This window comes from Moschus berezovskii, chromosome 2 (assembly GCF_049115385.1).
Source record: "Moschus berezovskii isolate FMDL1 chromosome 2, NW_MosBer_1.0, whole genome shotgun sequence".
Taxonomy (NCBI): Eukaryota; Metazoa; Chordata; class Mammalia; order Artiodactyla; family Moschidae; genus Moschus; species Moschus berezovskii.
In genome coordinates this window covers 46,976,104-46,995,972 of record NC_142461.1, presented here as the reverse complement: position 1 = coordinate 46,995,972, position 19,869 = coordinate 46,976,104, and the positions used below count along the sequence as shown (strand labels likewise).

The window sequence follows — 19,869 nt, the reverse complement described above, 5'->3', positions numbered from 1 at the left end:
GTCCCTTGCCATGGAAGCATGGAGTCTTAACCACTGGACCACCAAGGAAGTCCCCAGATTTTTTCTTTTTTTAAAGAAAAGACGTTTATTCAGCATCATAATCAGACTATTACATTTAGCAATCAACAGCATGGGTGCAAAAAAAATCTACATTAAAACCCTTTGTTGGAATGCTTTATACTTTGCACAGAACGGAAACTAAAATAACCTGTTACACAATTAGTCACAAGTACAGTGCAAGTTTTTTGCCCATACACATGAATATTGTCTAAAACATGTCTTCTTTGTAGCAGCTAGGCCCTGCCACCACTGTGCTTGGTCGAATTCACAAATCTGTTGTAACCTGTAGCTTCCCTGTTACTTCTTTGTCTCTCCTCTCCTGCTAAGCTTTGTTTTCTGTCAGTAACTAAAACCTGCCACTGCCATAGCTACTGCCCCTGCTGGAACCACCATAGCCACCTTGGTTTCATGGTTTGCCAAAGTATTGGCCTGTACCGCCATAGGGGCCAGAACTTCTGCTCCAAAGTTTCCTCCTTTCATGGGTCCAAAATTTGAAGATTGATCGTTGTAACTGACAAAATCACTGTAGCTTCCACCACCTCCAGAATTGCTTCCACTACCACCACCAAAGCCACCTCCACCTCCACAATTGTTATAGCTGTCATAGCTTCCGCTCCCACCATAGCCACTGCCCTGGTTTCCGTAACCCTGTCCATCACTTCCACAGCCTCTGTGCTTCCTCCAGAGTAACCAGGGCCACCTCCTCCATAACCACCATCATTACCAAATCCATTATAACCATCCCCACTGCCACCATATCCGCCACCACTGCGGCAGTCACAAGAGCCACCTTGACCACTGACATTTCCTCCACAACCAAAGTTGTTATTCCCGCAGAAATCACCTCCACGACCACCACCAAAGTTTCCACTTCGACGTCTCTGGCTGGATGAAGCACTAGCCATCTCTTCCTTAGACAGGGCTTTTCTCACTTCACAGTTGTGGCCATTCACGGTATGGTATTTCTGAATGACAATCTTGTCTACGGAGTCATGGTCATCAAAAGTCACAAAAGCAAAGCCTCTCTTTTTGCCACTGCCTCGGTCAGTCATGATTTCAATCACTTCAATTTTCCCAACTTTTCAAAATTATTTCTCAGGTGATGTTCTTCAGTGCCTTCTTTAATGCCACCAACAAAAATCTTTTTCACAGTTAAGTGGGCACGAGGTCTTTGAGAATCTCTTGAGATGTCCCTCTTTGGTTCCACAACTCTTTTGTCCATTTTGTGTGGCCTTGCATTCATGGCCGCATCCACCTGCTCCACCAGGGCTTTTGTGACAAACCCGAAGCCTCTGGAGTGCTTGGTGTTTGGATCCCTCATTACAAGTCTGTGAGCCTTCCCCACTACTCAAAATGGCTCCTCAGCCTCTCATGGGTTGTTTCAAAGCTCAATCCTCTGATGAAAAGCTTCTGCAGCTATTCTGGCTCTGGAAGACTCTGACTTAGACATGACGGCAGTGGCGGGGTAGGGGAGCGGAGACTTCAACAACGCTTTCTCAGTGGCATCCATGGGCAGAAAGAAGTCCCCAGATTTTTTAAGAGTTGACTTTGCTGCTTTTACCATTGTCTGTAGGTAGTTTAGAGGGACCTAGCTTATACTATAAAATACTTGACTGCCTTGTTTATGATAACACAACATGTGCATCTATCATGTTAGTTTTTCTTATGATACTTTCTACTCTTTCTTTAGTCCTAATTGTTCCCACATAGTGAGAAGTTTGACATTTTCTCCTGTATTTTCTAACAATAGACTTTCTCCCCATGTCATTGAATTGCTAAATTTTATTTAAATCTCTAATTAAAATTGAGACTTAAAACTCAGCTTGCTGAAGATGGGTAATAATTCTGCTTGAAAAATAAAGCTAATATAAAACTCCAGGGTGATTTTTCCTTTGTGAATTTCTTGTTTATAAATACAAACGAGAAATCACTAAATAAATGAAACAGATGAACTCCTAATACGGTGTTAATGGTAAGTGGAATGTGCTAAAATGGAGTCATAAAAAAGACTGCAAAAGAGGATAAGGAATGCATTTAACGGAACAAAGAGCAATGGGACAAATAGAAATAGCAGAATGTTAGATTTAGGCTTAATCATATAAGTAATTATACCAAATACAAATGATCTAAAAGTTAAACTAAAACATTCCAATTGCAAGATAGATTGGCATCTTGGGAAAGAAGCAAGACCCAACTATAAGCTATGTATGTGAAAACCCCTTTGAAGACATAGGGTAAAAGTAAAAGAATGGAAAAAGAAATCCTGTGCAAACGCTAATGAATTCAGTTATAGTGGAAAGAACATTGAAGTGGCTATCTAATATCAGAAAACATATTATTAACAGGGGTGTTTTATGATACTAGAAGTCAGTTCATTAAGATGACATAAAAATTTTAATATGTACAGATTTCATCAAGGCAAATTGGAAGTGGTCAAACAGGAGATGACAAGAGTGAACATCAACGTTCTAGGAATCAGCAAACCAAGATGGACTGGAATGGGTGAATTTAACTCAGATGACCATTATATCTGCTACTGTGGGCAGGAATCCCTTAGAAGAAATGGAGTAGCCATCATAGTCAACAAAAGAGTCAGAAACGCAGTACTTGGATGCAGTCTCAAAAACAATAGAATGATCTCTGTTCTTTTCCAAGGCAAACCATTCAATATCACAGTAATCCAAGTCTATGCCCCAACCAGTAACACTGAAGAAGCTGAAGTTGAACAGTTCTATGAAAACCTACAAGATCTTCTAGAACTAACACCCAAAAAAGATATCCTTTTCATTATAGGGGACTGGAATGCAAAAGTAGGTCGCCAAGAAACACCTGGAGTAACAGGCGAATTTGGCCTTGGAGTACAGAATGAAGCAGGGCAAAGGCTAATAGAGTTATGCCAAGAGAACGCACTGGTGATAGCAAACACCCTCTTCCAACAACACAAGAGAAGACTCTACACATGGACATCACCAGATGGTCGACACTGAAATCAGATTGATTATATTCTTTGCAGCCAAAGATGGAGAAGCTCTATACAGTCAGCAAAAACAAGACTGGGAGCTGACTGTGGCTCAGATCATGAACTCCTTATTGCCAAATTCAGACCAAAATTGAAGGAAATGGAGAAAATCACTAGACCATTCAGGTATGACCTAAATCAAATCCCTTATGATTATACAGTGGAAGTGAGAAATAGATTTAAGGGACTAGATCTGATAGAGTGCCTGATGAACTATGGATGGAGGTTCATGACATTGTACAGGAGACAGGGATCAAGACCATCCCCAAGAAAAAGAAATGCAAAAAAGCAAAATGGCTGTCGGAGGAGGCCTTACAAATAGCTGTGAAAAGAAGGGAGGAGAAAAGCAAAGGAGAAAGGAAAGATATACCCATTTGAATGCAGAGTTCCAAAGAATAGCAAGGAGAGATAAGAAAGCCTTCCTCAGCGATCAATGCCAAGAAATAGAGGAAAACAATAGAATGGGAAAGACTAGAGATCTCTTCAAGAAAATTAGAGATACCAAGGGAACATTTCATCCAAAGATGGGCTCAATAAAGGACAGAAATGGTATGGACCTAACAGAAGCAGAAGATATTAAGAAGAGGTGGCAAGAAAACACGGAAGAACTATACAAAAAAGATCTTCATGACCCAGATAATCACGATGGTGTGATCACTCACCTAGAGCCAGACATCCTGGAATGTGAAGTCAAGTGGGCCTTAGGAAGCATCACTATGAACAGAGCTAGTGGAGGTGATGGAATTCCAGGTTAGCTATTTCAAATCCTAAAAGATGATGCTGTGAAAGTGCTGCACTCAATATACCAGCAGATTTGGAAACCCCAGCAGTGGCCACAGGACTGGAAAAGGTCAGTTTTCATTCCAATCCCAAAGAAAGGCAATGCCAAAGAATGCTCAAAGTACTGCACAATTGCACTAATCTCACATGCTAGTAAAGTCATGCTCAAAATTCTCCAAGCCAGGCTTCAGCAATACGTGAACTGTGAACTTCCAGATGTACAAGCTGGTTTTAGAAAAGGCAGAGGAACCAGAGATCAAATTGCCAACATCCGCTGGATCACTGAAAAAGCAAGAGAGTTTCAGAAAAACATCTATTTCTGCTTTATTGACTATGCCAAAGCCTTTGACTGTGTGGATCACAATAAACTGTGGAACATTCTGAAAGAGATGGGAATACCAGACGACCTGACCTGCCTCTTGAGAAACCTATATGCAGGTCAGGAAGCAACAGTTAGAACTGGACATGGAACAACAGACTGGTTCCAAATAGGAAAAGGAGTACATCAAGGCTGTATATTGTCACCCTGCTTATTTAACTTATATGCACAGTACATCATGAGGAACGCTGGGCTGGAAGAAGCACAAGCTGGAATCAAGATTGCTAGGAGAAATATCAATAACCTCAGATATGCTGATGACAGCACCCTTATGGCAGAAAGTGAAGAAGAACTAAAGAGCCTCTTGATGAAAGTGAAAGAAGAGAGTGAAGAAGTTGGCTTAAAGCTCAATATTCAGAAAACTAAGATCATGGCATCAGGTCCATGGGCCAAAAACAGTAGAGCATTCTTTTCGAATGCCCATGAAACATTTACCACAATAGACTATATTCTGGGCCATAAAATAGTATATTTAAGAGGACTGAAACCAAACAAAATACATTCTCAAGCTATGAAGAAATTAGCATAAAAATAGCATCTGAAAAATCTATAAATACATGGAAATTGGACAGCACACTTATAAATACCCCCTGCTCATAAAGGTCTAGGGAAATTGGAAAACATCTTTAATTAAATGAAATGAAAACACAAATAGCAAAATTCATGGCATACAGCTGAAAAAAACTGATCTCTAGGTTGGCAGGGTTGGAAAGAATCAGACATGACTGAGCCATTGAGCACTCATGCACTAGTTAGAATGATAAGGGAAAAGAAAGACACAGATCAGGAATGCTAGTAAGGAAAGAAGAGACACCACTACAGATCCCATAGGGACATTAAAACAACAATAATATTAACTGGCAACTTTATGCCGATAAATTTTTATGAAATTGACTATGTCCTTAAGAGACAATCTGCCAAAGCTCACTCAAGAAGCAGATAACCTGAATAACCATATCTATATTAAAGAAACTGAATTTCTTGTTAATTATAAACTCATTTGCTCTGTTAGGTAGAGAAAAAATGGAAAATTCAGTGCTTGATATATTTATAGTAGAGAATAACAGTTTTGTTCTCTGGTCTTAGAACTGATCTTCCTTGTCCATCATAATTTTTGCTGGAAGCAAGAAGTAAAGTTTTCTTTATACTTTAATTTTAAAATTATTGCCTGAATTTCTAAGGAGTTGCAAAGCTTACAAACCACTGTCATCTTAGCTGTTGCCATTACTTGAACTAGAGCCAATTAAATGTGATTCTTGTTCTTAAAATGAAAGTACATTTGAGAATAATGCTAATTATATGTTTACTAGCCTCACAAGTCGGAGAAGGCAATGGCAAGCCACTCCAGTATTCTTGCCTAGAAAATCGCATGGACAGAGGAGCCTGGTGGGCTGCAGTCCATGTGGTCGCTACTAGTTGGACACGACTGAGCAACTTCACTTTCACGTTTCACTTTCACACATTGGAGAAGGAAATGGCAACCCACTCCAGTGTTCTTGCCTGGAGAATCCCAGGGACGGGGGAGCCTGGTGGGCTGCCATCTATGGGGTCGCACAGAGTTGGACACGACTGAAGAGACTTAGCAGCAGCAGCAGCAGCAGCCTCACAAGTAAGCACTGTTGTTGTTGTTCAGTCCCTCAGTCGTGTCTCTTTACAACCCCATGAACTGCAGTACTCCAGGCTTCTCCGTCCTTCAATATCTCCCCGAATTTGCTCAAACTCATGTCCATTGACTCGTGATGCCATCCAACCATCTCATCCTCTGTCTCCCCCTTCTCTTGCCCTCAATCTTTCCCAGCATTAGGGTCTTTTCCAGTGAATCAGCTCTTCGCTGATGGTGGCCAAAGTATTGGAGCTTCAGCTTCAGCATCAGTCCTTCCAGTGAATATTCAGAGTTGATTTCCTTTGGGATTCGCTGGTTTGATCTTGCTGTCCAAAGGACTCTCAAGAATCTTCTCCAGCACCACAGTTTGAAAGCATCAGTTCTTCGGTGCTCAGCCTTCTTTATGGTCCAACTCTCACATCCATACGTGACTACTGTAGATGATTATTAAAAGTATTATTATCCCTTTTTGTATGTTGGCCAAGTCCATAGTAAAGTAACAAAACCCAAGATGACATAGCTAGTAAGTTCTGAATCCAGGTCGGATTCCAAAATCCATCAGTTAGTCAGTCAGTTCAGTTGCTCAGTCATGTCCGACTCTTTGCGACCCCATGAATCACAGCACGCCAGGCCTCCCTGTCCATCACCAATTCCCGGAGGTCACTCAAACTCACGTCCATCGAATCGGTGATGCCATCCAGCCATCTCATTCTCTGCCGTCCCCTTCTTCTCCTGCCCGCAATCCCTCCCCGCATCAGAGCCTTTTCCAGTGAGTCAACTCATTGCATGAGGTGGCCAAAGTATTGGAGTCTCATCTTTAGCATCAGTCCTTCCAATGAACACCCAGGATTGATCTCCTCTAGAATGGACTGGTTGGATCTCCTTGCAGTCCAAGGGACTCTCAAGAGTCTTCTCCAGCACCACAGTTCAAAAGCATCAATTCTTCAGTGCTCAGCTTTCTTCACACTCCAACTCTCACATCCATACATGACCACTGGAAAAACCATAGCCTTGACTAGACAGACCTTGGTTGGCAAAGTAATGTCTCTGATTTTAATATACTATCTACCACTAAATTATGTTACCTATCATGTATCTGATAAGTACTATAAAATGCCATTAAAGTATACTTTTGGATCTTTTCTCAGAGCTACTTTCTAATTATGCTTGAAATAAACAGTCGGGATTTTTAAAAATCTAAAGTATGGAATGTAATATTTTATTGAAAAAGAAAATAATGAATATAGTCATTTTACCGTATACTTGTACTTTGAATGGAACTATGTTTTGATACACTTAATGAAACAGATTCAGACTTTTTTTTTTAAAGTAACATGAGGATGCTGGGGGACAAGTTGGCATAGAAAATGTATACAAAGATAAAAACATGAAAAGAATAGGAGTTTATCCAAGTGGACAGTTACTATGTTGGAAGAGACAGGAGAAAATAAAAAAAGGAAAAGAAGGGATTGCAGAATATGGACAAGATGGAACAGCAGAAATGAACAGTACTTGCGTAATAGAATGTATTTACAATTATCAACTTGCTACTTCAATCAAATATAGACCTTAATGATACTTGGAAAAAGAAGGTGTTATATATATACATTATTAATACATATATACTAGTAATATATATATATATACTATATATATGCTATTTAATTGTACTATTTGCTTTATTACAGTGATCTTGAACCAAATCTGTAAAATCTCTGAAGTAGGTTGAGTTTTTAATACATCAGACTACATCTTAATATAAGTTTGTTTAACTTCTGAAGGATAGGACAGTGGCAGGGCTTGCTTGACTGCTGCTGCTGCTGATAAGTCACTTCAGTCGTGTCCGACTCTGTGTGACCCCATAGACGGAAGCTCACCAGGCTCCCCCATCCCTGGGATTCTCCAGGCAAGAACACCGGAGTGGGTTGCCATTTCCTTCTCCAATGTGAAAGTGAAAAGTGAAAGTGAAGTCGCTCAGTCGTGTCCGACCCTTAGCGACCCCACGGACTGCAGCCTACCAGGCTCCTCCAACCATGGGAATTTCCAGGCAAGAGTACTGGAGTGGCTTGCCATTGCTTTCTCCGCTTGCTTGACTAGAGACTAAATAAACCTATTCCAGTAGAAATAGTTCCTTTATCTTTCCTATTACTGGTCATATTTGTCATTTTTCTTTTTAAAAATTTACATATCAGAGAATAGACCCAGTTTCTAACATGATAGCCCCCAAAATGGGATACAGATAACTCAGGGGATGTGCAAGGCTATGCACTGATGTGAGAAGAGGAGAAACTTAAACATATTTATTTTCATATTTAATAAAAATGAATTAATTTTGCTAATGTTTAATGTACAGATAGACAGTGGGGTTTTCACATTGTGGATACCAAATGATCCAACAGAATTGTTGGTAACTAAAATACCCCGAGGGGAAAGTGGGACTTCAGCCCTCAGAAAGCTGAGGACAAAGCAACTTGTTAAAGTGAATTGTTACAGATGATACTTTTTATCTGTTTCCCTGATGGCTCAGATGCTAAAGAATTCACCTTAATGCAGAAGTACATACAATACTTGATGTGTACTTGGTTCATGGAATTTATTATCTACTAGCTTTACCAAACTAACCTTTGTGAAGGATAAATGCCTTAAAAAGATGTTTTACAATTAAATTGCTGATAATGATATGCAAGAATAAGTTGTGAACTCTGTTAACAATATTACCAGGTAAATATAATGATCTAACCATGAAAAAAAAAGTTACCAAAAACAACAGCACAACAAAAAAGGAAAGACCAAAATTTGGATTGGACCCAGGGTTAGTGCAATGAACCTTGCCCTAAGAGTGTATAAATCTGATATATTAATTAATGATGGCATGTAGTCATCATGATTAGGAAAATACTTAAAATTATGTTTTACAAAAATTACTAAAATTGACTCTGGTGATGGTACAAATATCTGTGAATATAATAAAAATCACTGAATTAAACACTTAAAAATAGGTTTAATTTTTGTATTACTCTTAATTTCTGTATTCCTAATGCAGATGATATTTACATATTACATATAAAATGTTAAGACAAAGATGGGGGGATTTACTGTATTTTCCCCTCACAGTATTCAGCTATCACTAGAAAATAGCATTCAGAGGACTCATCAGATTAAGTTTTTATATATATATGTACATATATATATGCTGCTGCTGCTGCTAAGTCCCTTCAGTTGTGTCCGACTCTGTGCGACCCCATAGACAGCAGCAGACCAGGCTCCGCCGTCCCTGGGATTCTCCAGGCAAGAACATTGGAGTGGGTTGCCATTTCCTTATCCAATGTGTGAAAGTGAAGAGTGAAAGTGAAGTCGCTCAGTCGTGTCCAACTAGTAGCGACCCCATGGACTGTAGCCCACCAGGTGTCTCTGTCCATGTAATTTTCTAGGCAAGGGTACTGGAGTGGCTTGCCATTGCCGTCTCCTGTATATATATATATATATATAGTTTATTATATAAAAGCTTGGTAGTTTAGCAACAAAAATTAAATGTTATTTCATGATGACCTCTTACTCACTTGGTAACATGAGTTTCAAATTTTGATATAATCCTCATGGGTCTTCAGAATTTCTAGAATTTTAAGATATTTAAATTAAACAGCTGTACTATTGAGATTACAATCCTCCACGTGAATCCTGATTTACCTCGGTGTCAGTTAGCAACAAGGAAATGGTTTGTTAGTTTGTTTGTTTGTTTGCTTCTGTTCTTATTTTTCTTTTGGGCAGAAAATCAGCTTTAGGAATTTAGAAACTAGACCACACAATGGAAATTGCATTACCTGCCAATAGTTCTATTAGAAAGGGTCTACTGTAAAGAGTTTTATTTTAACATGTTATGTTAAATATAAAATATGTAATATATTTTATTTTATATAGTATTACATTTATCATATAAATATAATTAACTGTTCAAAATGCTAACTCATTAAATTATTAAATGTCACTTATTAGATTGAATTACCTTTGATACGTATAAACAATTTAAAACATGGCTTTAGCTATTTAAAAAAGCAAGCAAAATCTGTCTCAAGGTCTGTATATTTATCTGGTGAATATCACATACAGAATTTTTAAAAAATAACTCTTTTGAAATGTGGCCCCAAAACTGACTAAAAAGGATTTTGGTTGTTACTAAAGACTTAGGTTTCTGGAAATCCCATTGCGAAATAAGAACATTAAGTACACTTGCAAAGAGTCGGACACAACTGAGCGACTGAACTGAACTGAAGATGTAAATCAGAAAAAAAAAAGATGTAAATCTAAAGATTTTGTGTCATTTGGAAGAATCTTATATTTTCAATTTTTGTTTTAAAACTGAAAGAGTAATTCTTAATCATGTTTCAAACAGTGCTCTGCAAAGCAAATTACGGCTTGAAAGAAGAAATGTTTTGCATTTGGATTCTTACCAATTATAGTATCTTTAATTTATTAGTTAAATCTCATTATAAATAAAACATTTAATACCCTCTGCAAATGTTTCACCTACTTTAATTACTCAGTTCCCAAACTGAATTTGGAAATAACAGCATTTAACTTGCATTTTCCTGCTGATTTGATAATTAATCAAATATCTTTGTAAATGTACTTATTTTAAATACGTTGGTCAGACCTTTTTATGTTATTGTAGAAGAGTGAAGAGATTTTTAAAAAATTTTTGCATTATATATTTAAATGATGACAATTAAGTGCATTCTTTGTGATTATAGCTTTTCTGGTGTTAAATACATATTTTATTTCATTTATTCTCTTCCTACAAAATTTCTGTGGGAAATACTAGCTGTTCAGAGACATAGTACTGAAGGCCAACTCTTCAGTACTATGGTTCACAGTAACCATAGCAATAACTGTACTAAAAATAAAGAGTCCCTATATCAGCACAGATGGAATCATCTTACTGAGTAAGAATCAGGTTCACAGGCAGTGGTATCACCTGGACCCAGGAATCCCATGTGATAGTAACATAATCCTAGAGCATGAGGGTTTAATGCAGATATAAAAGCTTAAAATTAGATTTTATATTTATACCAGGCTTTATAGTGAAACATAATTTAAAACTAGAACTGTATCTGTAGATGCTAAATAAGTTCCAACAAGGAAACATCACAGTTCATATTTTTAGCCACACAAGGATTAAACTCAAGGTATTAATTCCTTCATTCATGGCTTGTAAATGTTTCCTTATATTTGGAACTGATTCTGAAGTTTGAGTCAGTGAGATTGATTCCTGACAGTGATCTTTCAAATTGCACAGAACTTTGTACCCTCCTAGTAAAAATATATCTTGCCTTATCATGTAACTCAGGTATTTTTATACTTGCTTTATTCTCTAGCAGGTTATAAATCCTTGAAAAACCTGCCTTATTTATTCTTTTATCTCCTACACAGTGCCTTACACATGATAAAAGTTCAACAAATGTTTGATTTGGACTTAATTTGAGTTTTTTTTAATTGAAACATACTTAACAAATTACATTAGTTTCAGGTGTGTAACCCAATGATTTGATATTTGTATTGTGAAATGATCCACAATCTTTAGTTCATACCCATAATCATACATAGACACAGAAAATTTTTCTTATGATGAGAAAGAATGTTTAAGATTTACTCTCTGGTAAACTTTCAAATATATAATACAGTATTAGCAGCTATGGTCACTATGCTGTACATTACATCCCCATGACTTATCTGTTTTATAACTGGAAGTTTGTCCTTTTGACTCCCATCACCCATTTTTCCCATCCCCCATGCTATACCTTGGCACCCACAGACCTGTTCTCTGTTATCTATGAGGTTGGCTGCCTTTTTTTAATTTGGTCTTTTTGAATTGCGCATATAAGTGGGACTGCCCATACGATATTTTTGTTTCTCTGTCTGACTTGTTTCACTTACCATAAAACTCTCTCAAGGTCCATTTCTGTTGTCACAAATGACAAGATTTTTCTTTTTTGTCACTGAATAATGTTTCATTTTATATATACATACCACATTTTATTCATTCATCTGTCAATCTTTTCATGTACCTCTTGGCCATTTGTTTGTCTTCTTTTCAAAAAAATGTCCATTCATTAATTCTGTTTTTTAACAGACTTTATCACAATTCTTATAATGAGTATAAATCCTCATTTAAACTATTTATACACAACTACACTTCTTTCACAGTACTTTGTGAAAAGGAAACCCTCAATATTTGCTGAACATATTTAGCTTTACTTACATTTTTTTCAAATCAGTTTTTATGAGGGCTACAAATTTCTCTTTTTTGCCTAACCACCTAAAATATATCCTTTAAAGGGGGAAGAAATAAAAGTAAGTGAGGGGACTTCCCTCGTGGTCCAGTGGCTGACTCCATGTTCCCAATGTAGGGGAGCCAGGTTTCACCGCTGATCAGGGAACTAGATCCTATATGCTGCAACCAAGTGTTCGCATGTCACAATTACAGATCCCGCATGCTGCAGCTAAGACCTGGCACAGGCAACAAAAACAAAAAGAGTACGTGAGGAAATAAAAACATAACCATCAGATTTTGAGAGTTTCATAATATGTCAGAAATCTTCATCTTGATCAAACTAGAAAATTTCACCCAATTTACATGTTGATCTCTTTTTATCTTCATAAAAGCCTTTACCATACTTACTTTATATGTTACATCATTTCTTCCCCCTTTCCACTATCCTTCAAAGTCAATTGATTATTCTTGCTAAGGTTAATGAATAGCATAATAAAATGTATGATTCCAAAGAGTTACAAAAGCTAAAATCACCTAGTGGCTTACTTTTGCAGCTATATAGTGGGTTTGTGTGGAGAAGGAAATGGCAACCCACTCCAGTATTCTTTTCTGGAGAATCCCGGGGATGGCGGAGCCTGGTGGGCTGCTGTCTATGGGGTCACACAGAGTTGGACATGACTGAAGTGACTTAGCAGCAGCAGCAGCAGCAGTGGGTTTATGTATGCAGAGTACATCATGAGGAACGCTGGGCTGGAAGAAGCACAAGCTGGAATCAAGATTGCCAGGAGAAATATCAATAACCTCAGATATGCAGATCACACCACCCTTATGGCAGAAAGTGAAGAGGAACTAAAAAGCCTCTTGATGAAAGTGAAAGAGGAGAGTGAAAAAGTTGGCTTAAAGCTCAACATTTGGAAAACTAAAGATCATGGCATCTGGTCCCATCACTTCATGGGAAATATATGGAAAAATAGTGGAAACAGCGTCAGACTTTATTTTGGGGGGCTCCAAAATCACTGCAGATGCTGATTGAAGCCATGAAATTAAAAGACGCTTACTCCTTGGAAGGAAAGTTATGACCAACCTAGATAGCATATTAAAAAGCAGAGACATTACTTTGCCAACAAAGGTCCATCTAGTCAAGGCTATGATTTTTCCGGTGGTCATGTATGGATGTGAGAGTTGGAGTGTGAAGAAAGCTGATCGCCAAAGAATTGATGCTTTTGAGCTGTGGTGTTGGAGAAGACTCTTGAGAGTTCCCTGGACTGCAAGGAGATCCAACCAGTCCATTCTAAAGGAGATCAATCCTGGGTGTTCATTAGAAGGACTGATGCTAAAGCTGAAACTGCAATACTTTGGCCACCTCATGCGACTAGTTGACTCACTGGAAAAGATCCTGATGCTGAGAGGGATTGGGGGCAGGAGGAGAAGGGGACGACGGAGAATGAGATAGCTGGATGGCATCACCGACTCGATGGTCATGAGTTTGAGTGAACTCCGGGAGTTGGTGATGGACAGGGAGGCCTGGCGTGCTGTGATTCATGGGGTCGCAAAGAGTCGGACACGACTGAGTGACTGAACTGAACTGAACTGAGTGGGTTTGTGTGGCAGCCTGGGCTGTGTGAGAGAGTTGTGAATGACAGAGTGGGACTGACCTGGTCTTACAGATTAACAGGAAGCATTCTTGTCTGTGCTCAGGGTTCTATGGTGTCCATAGGACACAGGAGACACTGAGACATGATCTGTTTGCTCAGGAGACATGATCTGTTTGCTCAGCCATGAACCACATCCATTTGGCTGCAGTGCCCCAAGAGTTTCAAAGCCCAACATCTAGCAACTCCTTGAAGCCCCAGGCTGTTTTCTCTGATGCCCCACACTCCTTTTCACTCCGTCTTACTGAAACCTAACGCCTGCCATAAATATAATAAGCCCCATTTTTTCAAGCCCTCAGCACAAATCTTAAACTCAATTTACAATTTACCTAATTCCATTTTTGTTGTTGCTGTTCAGTCAGTAAGTCATGTCCAACTTTTTGGACCGCATGATTGCCGCACACCAAACTCCCCTATTTTCTGGAGTTTGCTCAAATTCATGTCCATTGAGTGGGTGATGCTATCTAATCATCTCATCCTATGCTGTCCCCTTCTCCTTTTGCCCTCAATATTTCCCAGCATCAGGAGCTTTTCCAGTGAGCTGGCTCATTGCATCAGGTGGCCAAAATATTGGAGCTTCAGCTTCAGCATCTGTTCTTCCAATGAATATTCAGCATTCATTTTGGATTGACTGGTTTGATCTCCTTGAGAGTCCAAGGGGCTCTCAAGAGTCTTCTCCAGCAGCACGATTTGAAAGCATCGATTCTTCAGCACTCAGCCTTCCTTATGGTCCAACTCTCATATCCACACATGACTACTGGAAAAACCATAGCTTTGCCTAGATGGACCTTTGTCAGTAAAGCAATGGCTTTCTAATATGCTGTCTAGGTTTGTCATAGCTTTTCTTCCAAGGAGCAAGCTTCTTTTAATTTCATGGTTGCAGTCACCATCCACAGTGATTTTGGAGCTCAGGAAAATAATATCTGTCACTGCTTCCACTTTTCCCCCATCTATTTGCTATGAAGTGATGGGACTGGATGACATGATCTTTTTTTTTTAATATCGAGTTTTAAGCAAACTTTTTCACTCTCCTTTTTCATCTTCATTAAAAGGCTGTTTAGTTACTCTTCACTTTCTGCCATTAGAATGGTATCATCTGCGTATCTGAAGTTGTTGATATTTCTCCTGGCAATCTTGATTCTAGCTTGCAATTCATCTGGCCTGGCATTTCACATGATGTACTCTGTATATAAGTTAAATAAGGAAGGTGACAATATACAGCCTTATTGTACTCCTTTCCCAATTTTGAACTAGTCTGCTATTCCATGCCTGGTCTAACTATTGCTTCTTAATCTGCATAAAGATTTCTCAGGAGACAGGTAAGGTGGTCTGTTATTCCCAACTCTTTAAGAATTTTCCACAGTTTATTGTGATCCACACAGTCAAGGGCTTTTTAGCAGAGTCAGTGAGGCAGAAGTACTTCCTCATAGTCAGTGAGGAAGTAGATGTTTCTCTTCTGGAATTCCCTTGCTTTTTCTATGGTCCAACAGATGTTGGCAATTTGATCTCTGGTTCCTCTGCATGTTCTAAACCCAGCTTGTAAATCTGCAAGTTCTTGATTGACATACTGCTGAAGCCTAGCTTGAAGGATTTTGAGCATAACCTTACAAGCATGTGAAATGAGCACAACTGTACGGTAGTTTGAACATTCTTTGGCATTGCCCTTCTCTGGGGCTGGAATGAAAGCTGACTTTTTGGCTCAGCAGTAAAGAATCTGCCTGCAATGCAGGAGTCACAGGAAATGCAGGTTCAAACCCTGGGTCAGGAAGATCCTCTGGAGGAGAAAATGGCAACCCACTCCAGTATTCTTGCCTGTAAAATCCCATCGAGAGAGGAGCTTGGTGTGCTACAGTCCAAAGGGTCGCACAGAGTCAGACATGACTGAGCATGAACAGCCTCATTCTACTTTGCTTGACTGTTATCTTGCCTCTAGAGTGTTAATTCCTTGATACTAAAACCAGGTATTTTCATCTTTATCTTCTCATTATTCCCTTGTCATCCATTCTGGGTCCAGATGGATCCAAATGTTCACCAAAATAAAAATGAAGTTGTGTTTCAAAACTTCTTTGGTTTTAGCCTCCTTTGGGACCAGTGAAGCTGCACCACCCATTCTGATTTATTTTAGGATTAAACACATAAGCCACATGTGACTACAGGTAAGCATTGTTTATGCAGCAGAAGTGTGACCAAGTGTTTTTAACAAAGAGCAACATGATTAGAAATTCACTGTGAGAAGGCAAATTTTTTAGTAACAACTATAAAAGCCATCAATTCCAAAAAGTTAATTTTTTTAGTAACATAAAAGCTGCCCAAATGCTTTCTTCAACTTTATTTATACAAAAGTGCCCTATTGTTGAGTTAGTATTTGTGCCAATAGCATTAGCATTTATTGCTCAATTATGATTTCAGCAGCAAGAATACAGGCATATTTGATGTGAGGACATATTTCAATTCATCTCCAAATTTATATAACAAATGCTGTTGAAATTCCCAATTTGCAACCTGATGAAACTTTCATGACACGCAGGCAGATCCCAGCATTGCTTGCTTAGCATTTGGTCACATGGTTAGAAGGTTTAAATTATTTCTTGAAATCTTTTTATTGAGATATGATGGATATATAACTTTGTATTTGTTTTAGGTATACATTAGAATGATTTGGTTGTCGTCATTGTTCAGTCACTCAGTTGTGTCTGTCTCTTTGTGACCCCATGGACTGCAGCATGCCAGGCTTTCCTGTCCATCACCATCTCCCTGAGTTTAGCCAAACTCTTGCCCATTGAGTCGGTGATGCCATCCAACCATCTCATCCTCTGTTGTCCCCTTCTCCTCCTGCCCTCAATCTTTCCCAGCATCAGGGTCTTTTCAAAGGAGTCAGCTCTTTGCATCAGGTGGCCAAAGTATTGGAGTTTCAGCTTCAGCATCAGTCCTTCCAGTGAATATTCAGGGTTGATTTCCTTTAGGATTGATTGGTTTGATTTCTTTGCAGTCCAAGGGACTCTCAGAGTCTTCTCCAACACCACAGTTCAAAAGCATCAATTCTTTGAAACTCAGCCTTCTTTATGGTTCAACTCGCACATCCATACATGACTACTGGAAAACCATAGCTTTGACTATATGGACCCTGGTTGGCAAAGTAATGTCTCTGCTTTTTAATATGCTGTCTAGGCTTGTCGTAGTTTTTCTTCCAAGGAGCAAGCATCTTTTAATTTCATGGCTGCAGTCACCATCCACAGTGATTTTGGAGCCCTAGAAAATAAAGTTTGTCACTGTTTCCATAGTTTCCCCATCTATTTGACATGAAGTGATGGGACCAGATGCCATGATCTTAGTTTTTTGAATGTTGAGTTTTAAGCCAGCTTTTTCACTGTCCTCTACCACTCTCATCAAAAGGCTCTTTAGTTCCTCTTCACTCTCTGCCATAAGGGTGATGTCATCCGCATATCTGAGGTTATTGATATTTCTCCCAGCAATCTTGATTTCCAGCTTATGCTTCCTCCAGCCCAGCATTTCACATGATGTACTCTGCATATAAGTTAAATAAGCAGGGTAACAATATACAGCCTTGACGTATTCCTTTCCCAATTTTGAACCAGTCCGTTGTTCCATGTCTGGTTCTAACTGTTGCTTCTTGACCTGCATACAGGTTTCTCAGGAGGCAGGTCAGGTGGTCTGGTATTCGTATCTCTAAGAATTTTCCACAGTTTGTTGTGATCCACATAGTCAAAGGCTTTAGTGTAGTCAATGAAGCAGAAGTAGATGTTTTTCTGGAATTCCCTTGCTTTTTCTATGATCCAGCAGATGCTGGCAATTTGATCTCTGGTTCCTCTGCCTTTTCTAATTCCAGTTTGAGCATCTGGGAGTTTTGGGTTCACACAGTTTTGAAGCCTAGGTTGGAGAATTCTGAGCATGACTCTGCTAGCACATGTGAAATGAGTGCAATTGTGCTGTAGTTTGAACACTCTTTGGCATTGCTCTTCTTTGAGACTGGAATGAAAACTGACCTTTTCTAGTCCTACGGCCTCAGCTGAGTTTTTCAAATTTGCTGGCATATTGAGTGCAGCACTTTAACAGCATCAACTTTTATGATTTGGTATATGTATATACTACAATAAATTTAGTTAGCATCCATCATCTCACAGTTACACTTTTTTTTCCTTGTTATAAGAACTTTTAAGACCTATTCTCTTAAAAATTTCCTAGAAACTTTTCATAGGGAAACTGGTAAAAATGGTCATGGCTTGTCTGGTTTAGCTCCTAATGACTGGGGTAAGGAACATTTCCAAGTCAGGTCTAAACACAGTACTGAGAGCCAGAAATAGGAAATCCTTTCCAAATGGATTATGCAATTACAAAGAATGTGTGCATAGATTAAAATTCAAGGGAATTGTCAATCCAGGAAGGCAAAGAAAATAAATAGGACAATTCTGGACAGTAAATGACAGACCATCTGAATGAAAGCTGGAGACAGCTGGTATTGCCTGAGGCTGGATCTCATGTTTTAGGGCTGATCTGATTCATTTAAAGAGTCTGGAATGGAGCAGACACTAAATTTCATATTTTGCCAAAGTTCCAGGAATACCATGTCTATTGTTCAGTCAATTCCGGTCCAAAAGGAAAATTGTGGGATAGGTTGTTCAGTCAGTCATTTCATATCACGGGTTTAAAGCAACTTTTCATGTTATTTGGTACTGTTTTATTCATGTTTCTTGTATTTGTGTTTCATTGAGTTTCTTCGATCTATGGGTTTATAATTTTTATCTAATTTGAGGTTTTCAGTCACTGTTTATTTCAGTGTTTTTTTCTGCCCCTCACATACTTTTTCAGAGACTTCAATTGCATATATATTAGGTTGCTTAAAGTTTTATTAAACTTCCCTGATAGTTTTTTTTTCTTCATGTGTTTCATTTTGGATAGTTCTGTTGTTTTGCCTTCAGATTCACTGATGTTTTCTTTTTGAATATGTCATCTGCTGCTAACCTCATGCAATATATTTTTCACCTCAGACATTGTAGTTTGCATCTAGGATTTTAATATGGGTCTTTTAAATCTTTCATATCTTGACTGAACATGCTCAATATTTCCTCTATCTTCTTGAACATATAGAATAGTATCTGTTTTAATATCCCTGTCCTCTACTTCTATAATCTGTGGTTTTTCTGAGTCTGATTTTATTGATTGATTGTTGTCTTCATTATGGTTTGTATTTTCCTGTTTCCTTGCATTTTCTTGTAATTTTTGAGTCAAGTGCTAGACATTTTGAACTTTACATTTCTAGGTGCTGGATATTCCTGTGTTTGTGAGTTTTGGTCTGGAAATGCAGTTAAATAATTTATAAATAGTTAAATCTTTAAAAAATATTTATTGATTTATTTGGCTGACTCAGGTCTTAGTTGCAGATGCAGGATCTTTGTTGTGGTGTGCAGACTTTCTAGTTGCAGACATTGCATAGTTGCATAGGCTTATTTCCCTGACCAGGGATTGAACCCACATTCCCTAAATGGCAAAGCAGATTCTTAAGCATTGGACCATCAGGGAAGTCCCAAAGAGATAAATCTTTCTGAGGCTTGCTCTTCAGCTTTGTTATATGGAACTGTTAGTCTAGGACTAATTTTTGTCTACTACTTAATGAAACACAAATTAAAAGATTTTCTATTTTGTGTGATATGAATATGAACTATTTTTGTCCCTGCATGATCTTTGAGAATTGTTTCCTTTGCTCCTGACAGGCAGTTCTTCCCCAGAATTGGATGATTTCCTTCCTCATATGCACTAATTAGTATTCAGCTGAAAACTTGAGGGACACTCTCACCTCTGGGACTTTGCCCTGTGAACTGTAGCCACTATGGCTCCCCAGACTCTGTCTCCTCAAATTAAAGAGACTACCAGTAGAGGAATATATGACCATTAAAACAAAAGATAATTAAATTCTAGTTGACAAAAAGAAGAGAGTCAAAGACAGAACCATTATTTAAGGGACAAACAAACAAAAGGAAGTCTGTAAAGAGATTGAGAAGGAAAGATCAGAGAGGTGGGAAATATATCTGGAGAGAGCTGGTTCCTAGAAGTGAAGAAAGAAAAGATTGTTTCTGGTTTCTTCCCCTGATG

The 19,869-nt window shown here is 38.6% G+C and overlaps 1 pseudogene; it reads right to left on the bottom strand.

Annotated features, from left to right (window-relative positions):
• Window positions 1–406: 406 nt before the first annotated feature.
• LOC129538550 (heterogeneous nuclear ribonucleoprotein A1 pseudogene) lies at window positions 407–1,497 on the bottom strand (annotated as a pseudogene).
• Between the last annotated feature and the right edge of the window lie 18,372 nt (window positions 1,498–19,869).